Source organism: Hippopotamus amphibius, chromosome 2, assembly GCF_030028045.1.
Source record: "Hippopotamus amphibius kiboko isolate mHipAmp2 chromosome 2, mHipAmp2.hap2, whole genome shotgun sequence".
NCBI classification, from domain to species: Eukaryota; Metazoa; Chordata; class Mammalia; order Artiodactyla; family Hippopotamidae; genus Hippopotamus; species Hippopotamus amphibius.
The window spans coordinates 79,275,719-79,283,853 of NC_080187.1; the positions used below are offsets into that span (position 1 = coordinate 79,275,719).

Here is an 8,135-nt window from a genome sequence, read left to right on the forward strand (position 1 = left end):
CTGAGAAAAGACAGGGTTTGAATGTATGGAGCTAGGCGCTAACTTTGAAAACATTTTCAAGCAGCCAATGTGTAAAACTGTAAGAGAAATATTTGGATTTCATTTACACCTAGTTCAAATATAGAAGTTTTCTGTCTGTTGATAATGTAGATTATAAAATCTTAAACATACCATATGTCTTTTAATATCTTCGTGGATACGAATTATGCATATGTCCTCAAAGGGGCTGTAAGTGCTGTAGCTGTCCATTTTTAAATGGTGCCTGCATATGATGTATAACCATCTCTAAACCAGGCCTGAGACTTCTCTTCCTCTGTCAATTGATCATAGGGAACTTTCCACGAGGTCACAGATACAGAATAGGAGAAAGAGGGCAGTGCAGCAGGATTAGGGACCATGGGCACATGGGCCATGTCTTCATGTAACTTACCTGCACTTTCAGGGCCTACTTAGACAAACTGTGCAAATACCACTTCCATTTGATGATGGAGAGGAGTGCCACTCAAATTTGTGGCCTCATAGGCTAGATGACACCCAGTTCATTAATGGTAGCTCAGGTAGCACCATAACTTTTGTGGCTCATGGTTAAGCATTTGGTCTCTACTAAGTCCCACTAGCAGTTCAAAAGCTGTTTCTCAAAAGGAAATCGGTTATCTGTGGGGGATGGTGGGGCTTTCCTACAAATTTTTAAGGATGTGTGTGCAATTCACCTGTAGAGGCCTGCCAAAGGCTCCTTGTCGGAACACTAGTATTTCCAGCACCTTTGGATCTGCGGGGTCATATGGTCCAGGAGGCAGAGCAGCTTGCACAGCAGCCTGGACCTGTCTCAGAGCCTTCTCTTGCTCTAATCCCCACTCAAAACTAGCAGCTTTTTGAGTCATTCAGTAAATGGGCCAGTAACACACCCAAATGAAAAATGTGTCAATCCAAAGAGGCCCATGAGGTGTTGTGCCTCCTTCTTGGTTGCAGGAGGGGCCAGATGCAGCAACTTATCCTTCAGTTTAGAAGAAATACCTTGACATGTTCCACATCACTGAACTCTTAGAAAGTTCACTGAGGAGAAGGCCTTTGCATATTTGTCACATTTATTTCCTACTCTCTGACATATAAAGGTCTTACCAATAAGTCTAGAGTAGTGGCTACTTCTTGCTCCCTAGGTCCAATCAGCATAATTATTAGCAATGTAATGAACCAGTGTGATATCTTTTTTTTTTTAAGCTCTTTATTGGAATATAATTGCTTTACACAGCTGTGCCAGGTTTTTTGTGTACACCAAAGTGAACCAGCTGTATTTATACATATATCACTATATCCCCTCCCTCTTGTGACTCCCACCCACACTTCCTATCCCAGCCCTCTAAGTCATCACCCATCATTGAGTTGATCTCCCTATGTTATGCGGCAACTTTCCACTAGCTATCTATTTTACATTTAGTAGTGTATATATGTCAATACTACTCTCTCATTTCATCCCAGCTTCCCCTTTACCCCCTCCCACCCTGTGTCCTCAAGTCCGTTCTCTACATCTCCATCTTTCTTCTTGCCCTGTTACTGGGTTCATCAGAACCATTTTTTTAGATTCCATATATATGAGTTAGCATATGGTATTTGTTTTTCTCTTTCTGGCTTACTTCACTCTGTATGACAACCTCTAGGTCCATCCACCTCACTACAAATAACTCAGTTTCATTCCTTTTTACGGCTGAGTAATATTTCATTGTATATATGTGCCACATCTTCTTTATCCATTCATCTGTTGATGGGCATTTAGGTTGCTTCCATGTCCTGGCTATTGTAAACAGTGCTGCAATGAACACTGTGGTACATGTTTCTTTTTGGGTTATGGTTTTCTCTGGGTATATGCCCAGGAGTGGGATGACTGGATCATATGGTAGTTCCATTTATAGTTTTTTAAGGAACCTCCATAGTGTTCTCCATAGTGGCTGCACCAACTCACATTCCCATCAGCAGTGTGGGAGGGTTCCCTTTTCTCCACACCCTCTCCAGCATTTGTTGTTTCTAGATTTTTGTGATGATGGCCACTCTGACTGGTGTGAGGTGATACCTCATTGTGGCTTTTACTTGCATTTCTCTAATGATGAGTGATGTTGAGCATCTTTTCATGTGTTTGTTAGCCATCTGCATGTCTTCTTTGGAGCAATGAAGTGTGATATCTTGTGCAAGAGAAAAGTGATCAAATTCCTGCTAACCAAGTTATGACATAGGGCTGGAGAACTGATATACCCCTGAGGTATAAAAGCAGATAAAAAGCAAACTGCTTCTGGTGGTCTTTTCTAATAGATATCAAGAAAAAAGCATTTGCCATATCAATAGCTGCATACTTGGCACCAGTGGATGTGTTCATTTGTTCAAGCAAGAAAACCATCTCTGGTACAGCAGCTTCAAATATAGTCACCACCCGGTTAAGCTTATGATAATCCACTGTCATTCTGCAAAGTCCATCTGCCTTCTGTAAGGCCAATTAGGTGAGTTGAATGGGATTGTGATAGGAATAACTATTCCTGCATCTTTCAAGTCCTTGATGGTGGTACTAATCTCTGCAATCTCCCCCAGGAATGAAACATTACTGTAGGTTTACTATTTTCCTAGATAGAGTCAGTTTCAGCAGCTTCCATTTGGCCTTTCCCACCATAATAGCCCTAATTCCACTGGTCAGGAAACTGATGTGAGAATTCCACCAGATGATGAGTATATTTATTCAATTATGCCTTCCAGAACTGGGGAAATCACCACAAGATGGGTCTGAGGGTCCACTGGGCCCACTATGAGATGGACATGAGCTAAAATTCCACTGATTACCTGACCTCCATAGATCCTGACCAACCCTCTAAACTAGCTGGGTATCTTGCAATTCAATTCAATTCTGATACTAACCAGAGTTAGTCAACACCCCACAGGTTAAGAGCCCAGTTCCACAAGGCTGCTGCCCACTTCACACACCAATGGCAAGGAGTAGGTCCCTAGGTTACCCACAACTTCTGTCCAACCTGGCTATAAATTAGAGGTTCCCACAACCCCCTCTTCAGGTTTGATACTATTTCTTTTTATTTCACACAGACTAATACATGGCCCCTCAATCAATTCTCAGAGTTGAATCAATTGACAGACCTGGAAATCCTTGAATGAAGGAAAGGTTGGCTACTCTTGAGGAAGGATCACATTACACCACCTAAACTGTGTACTGCTAATCTTTCTCCCACCCTTTCCCATAGGGACCTACAGCCTTTTCCCATGGTGACTGTGCACTGGAAAAAGGAAATAATCAGTCTATTTAGGGATTACTAGATACTAACTCAGAACTGACACTAATTCCAGCAGCAATAAAAAAGAACCGTAGGTAATAACTAAGGAAATCTGAGTAAAGGATGGATGGACTTCAGTTAATAATAATGAATCCATACTGGATCTTTAATTGCGACAAACTACCATACTCATACAAGATGTTAACAATAGAAGAAATTGGGTGTTGAGTACATGGGTATTCTCTGTACTATCTTTGAAACTTTTCTATAAATCTGAAACTATTGTAAAAACCTTTTTATTAAAAATTGCCTCAAAGAATATGTAGCCAAATCAGATAGAAAAATATGTCATGTCAGCCACTGAGTTAATAAATATAAACACTCACATCAATAGACAGGATCTTATTCTTGGCTTCTGCTGAGATGGCTGAGTGAATTCATAAGCCACATGTCTATAGTCTCTTCAAAAATTCCTTTGTGTGATGCAATACTCTGCCCTTTTGATCCTTTGAAGGCTTTAGTCAGTAGCTGTCCAGTCACACCCTTCACTATCTCTTCCGAACAGGCTATCCTAACTGTGGATCTCCTAATTTTGGCATCTTTTACAATCTGGATAGACTGAGAATTTTCCAATTCATCAAGCCCTAGTTTATCTTTGTTTAATAATCTTCACTCAACTTATCTCTTCACTCTCACCTTTTTACTATAATCAGCAAGGAGAATCCATATGGACCTTTATTGCTTTGCTTGTACATCTTCTCAGCTAAATATCTAAGTTCATCCCTTACAAATTCGGACTTCTTTAAAACTGTAGGATGCAATCCAGCTGAGTTTTCTGCCACTATATAACAAGAATCACTTTCCTCTATTTTCCAATAGCATGTTTCTCATTCCCTTCTTATATCTCACCAAAAGCACCTTTAATGTTCATATTTCTACTAACATTCTGTTTATGACAATATAGCTACTGTCTTAGACAATATAGGCTTTCTTTACCACACTCCTCACTTCCTCACCAGCAGTCATTAGCATCCGCATTTCTACCAACAATCGGTTAAAGCCAACATAGACATTTTGTATCTTGCTACTCAAAATTCTTTCACCCTCTACCCATTAGCAATTCCAAGGCCAATTCCACAATTTTAGGCATTTGTTACAGCAGTACTTCATTTCTGAGTACCAAAATCTGTATTAATTTCGTATAGCCATGATGACAAATCAGAAAGCTGATTGTAATATAATTTAATGAATCTGACTACCATTATCATGTATTTTGCCCTTTTAGAGCTTGCTACTGAAATCAAATCAAACTCTATTTTTAGGCAACTTTTGCCAGAATCACTTTTCTTAGTTCTAATGAAGACAATTTACGAAGAAGATTAATTCCAGAATAAACAGCAGGTTTGCAATATGCAAATTGGATGTTGAATATAGTTTAAATAAAAGTCACAGAATGACACCTATTCTACAATTAACCATTTAATTGCCCTGTTTCAGAGCTCTTTACCCTTACTAACTTTTTAGAATAATTGTGAAGATCCTTATTAATCCCATAGGATATCTCTCAGGTGTGATCACTTTTTCTGTGTCCTCGAAACAGGTGGCAAAAGGGGCAGCTTGAAGTTACGAAAAGAGCACAGTATCAAGAATACACAGACTTAGGCTCTATTCTTTGTCATTTACTCTGTGTATGTTCTTAGGGAAGCAACAATAGCCTTAAGACAAAATTTTGCTACCTATGGAATGGAGATAATAATAGTCTTGTCCACCTTATATGGTTATTGTGAGCGAAAAAAAAAAAGACAAATATGTATGAAAGAGGTTTGCCAATGTGAAAGTAATAGGCAAGTGAAATCTTAAAAAATATTAGTTATGTAAATTAGATGTCTATCTGTTCAGTCCTTCTGAGAAAACAGTATAAATAAATCAGAAGAGTAAAAATATACACTTACAAAAAATATGGGTCCCACAGCCTGAGAAAAGTTCTACAGTGGGGCACTCTGTCAAAGAGACTTCCATGGACAAAACCTGGAGCTCCAAGAGATGTACCATTGAAGCTGCACTGTCAGCAAGCAAGAGATCTGAGTTCATAACATCCAGGGCCATGAGGATCTATGAGAAACATTCATCCAATCCACAAAAACTAGAAAGGTGGCAGGTTCATACAGAGGAATTCTTTTCCCATCCAAATGTCTGCATTTTCTCAAGTCCAGGAATCTTACACAGGAAGACATCGATATGTGTGGTCAGATGAGGCCCTTGGTCAGCCCAACCTAGGTGCAAATCCTTTCTCAAGTTGTTAGCATTCTCTCTCTTTATGATACAAAAGAGTTTCCAGCAAGCCCAAGTATTAAATCTCATCTGAAACACTGTGAAGTGTGTTTTGAAAAATTTATCTGTACCAAGGCAGCCGGGTAATGCACCTAAACCTACAATTTTTCCCACTTTGGGCATGACTTTCAACTCTTTACTATTGCAGTGAAGTGTGAAAAGTTGAAATGCATGTTCACAAAATCCATGTTTGTTCACATACATATTCAGAGATTTCCCTGCACATTTTTATCCATTCTGAATGGTACATATATTTCACATTCCATGAGAGGGTCTTCACTAAGCCATTTAGATTCTGATTAAGACTCGAAATTCGAAAGGGTTTTAAAAATAATTTAACCCATAATTATTAGGATTCTTCAGCATATTAATAAAATGCAAGAAATAACAAATATTTTGAACTAAAGTTAGACTTCCTTATGCCCAGATTTTGTCACCTTATGATTTGTAAATAATACATTTACATATTCTTTTCTGGAAGTACTTCATTCAACAAGCAACAATCATGACACCCAGGAAAATGAGCCTTGATGAACATATAAATGCCTTAAAAGAAACCAATGAAATATAATGAAAACCATTTGACACTGATTGATGTGTGCAAAGGAGTTACTAATTTTGAGAATCAAATGCACTTTTTTTCAAAAGAAACATTTTCTAAAGATGCCCCAAGCCTGTACTTTTATGAGATGAGAATGACAATATTCTGCATCCTGATTTACTTGTTCTTTTCGATTGATCTTCTGTTTCCTATAGAGTCCACCTCCTGTAGAAAGGCTATTTAAAAGAAAGGTTGTAACAATTCTGGTTCAAATATTTCTGGCCTCCTAGGTGAGTATGAGATGAGAGAAAGGGCTTATCAGAGACTGTTTGAATTGGGTTCTTTGAAGCTATAGCTAAACATGAGATTGAAAGTGACTGGATGGTCAGTGGCAGTGAGTAACTAGGAAAAAAAGTAAAATTAACATTAAATTTTTTGAGATTTGATTTACTCATTAATTGAGACTAATCTGATTTGATTCCTGCCTTCTTGAATGAAGACACTCAAAACAGTGGAGTCAGAATGCAGAACCTGGGGTCAGAGTCCCTCAAGCAGAAATACACATATACTGAGAGAGACTTGTATATCCACACACAAAAAATAGAGAGGATACCCACAAAGAAAAGGATTCCCTGTTGTTTTTGTTGTCTATTAGCCTTGTGAACACGTCACAGTATGAAATCCAAAACATCTGGAAGTAAATTTAAAAATTCTGTCAATTATATGGGAATTAACTTAATTTCTAAAATCTTATGTCTGTAAATTCTGTAATTGGGTGAATGCATTGAGCTTTCCTTCAGATATTTGACCTTGTTTATGTTAAAAAAAAATTTAACTAATTACACTTAGAAAGAAAGGAGGGTACCATTAATAATCTGACATCAGGTATTGTTTCATTGGGGCCATCCATTCCAATTCACCCTGAAAGAATCACAAATGCTCAGTCCTATAGTACTTTCATTAGCTGATCATTATTTCAGGCAGCCTTGCTGACAAAGAAAAATCTTTACCTATTTTATTTTACAGCCTCCAAATTTTCTCTCTGCCAGATGGGTGCTTACCTAATTGCAAAGCAGATTGTGTCTCTGTCTACAAAAGCAAATTGAATTGGAGACTTGAACATTAATCTGGAGGCCATATGTGTGTGTGTTGTCCTAAGTAAATATGACAATAGCCCAACCATCATTAAGCTCTACTCATCAAATGGTAGAGTTCCATTTGCCTTGATGCATCCATACACCAGTATTTTTCTGAATGTAAAGTTAGATGATCTATATCAGAGTCACCCAGGGTCTTTCTAAAGTGCATATATGTGAGTCCCACTCAATATCTACACTATCAAAATCTCTTAAGTTGAACCGTGGAGAATATGAATTTTCAACAAATGCCCCCAGAGGTTCTCTTAAACAGTGTTAAAACAGTATTTGCGTCACTTATTAAAGGACTGTAAGGCAGATTTTATTCAGAGGACTACTGGGATGAGGTTTTTCAATAGAGGACAGAGCTTAACTTTGATTACAACATGGACAAGTGGAGATTTATAGCCAAAGAGCAGGGTGGAGGTCAGTGGATGGAAAATTACTAAGAGGAAATATCAATAGTAAGGGAGATTTTGAATAAACCAACTTGACAGGATTTTTGCTGAAGCCAGGCCAAGGTGCTAAGATACTAAGTGTGGGGAATAAGAAATCTGAACAGATATCGAGAGTAGTCAGATACCAAGAGTGGGGATGAGGAATTTTCTATGATATCACAGGTGGGGGATTTTTACTATATGACCCAACAGAATTCTTGCTAACACCAAACTAAAAGGGCCAATAACAGAGCTCCCTGTGAGGTCTAGTCAAAAAAAGGACTCATGGGACCTTGACTAAAGTTTGATTAATGAGTCTTTTTCAACAGTAAAATCCAAAAATGAGGTAGTCTCTAAGATGGCAATTCAGTGATTTTGCACCCCAGGGAATATCTGGCAATATTTACAGACATTTTTGATCGTCACA

At 38.3% G+C, this 8,135-nt stretch overlaps 1 pseudogene; it reads right to left on the bottom strand.

Annotated features, from left to right (window-relative positions):
* Positions 1 to 203: 203 nt before the first annotated feature.
* Positions 204 to 4,018, bottom strand: LOC130844383 (uncharacterized; annotated as a pseudogene).
* Between the last annotated feature and the right edge of the window lie 4,117 nt (positions 4,019 to 8,135).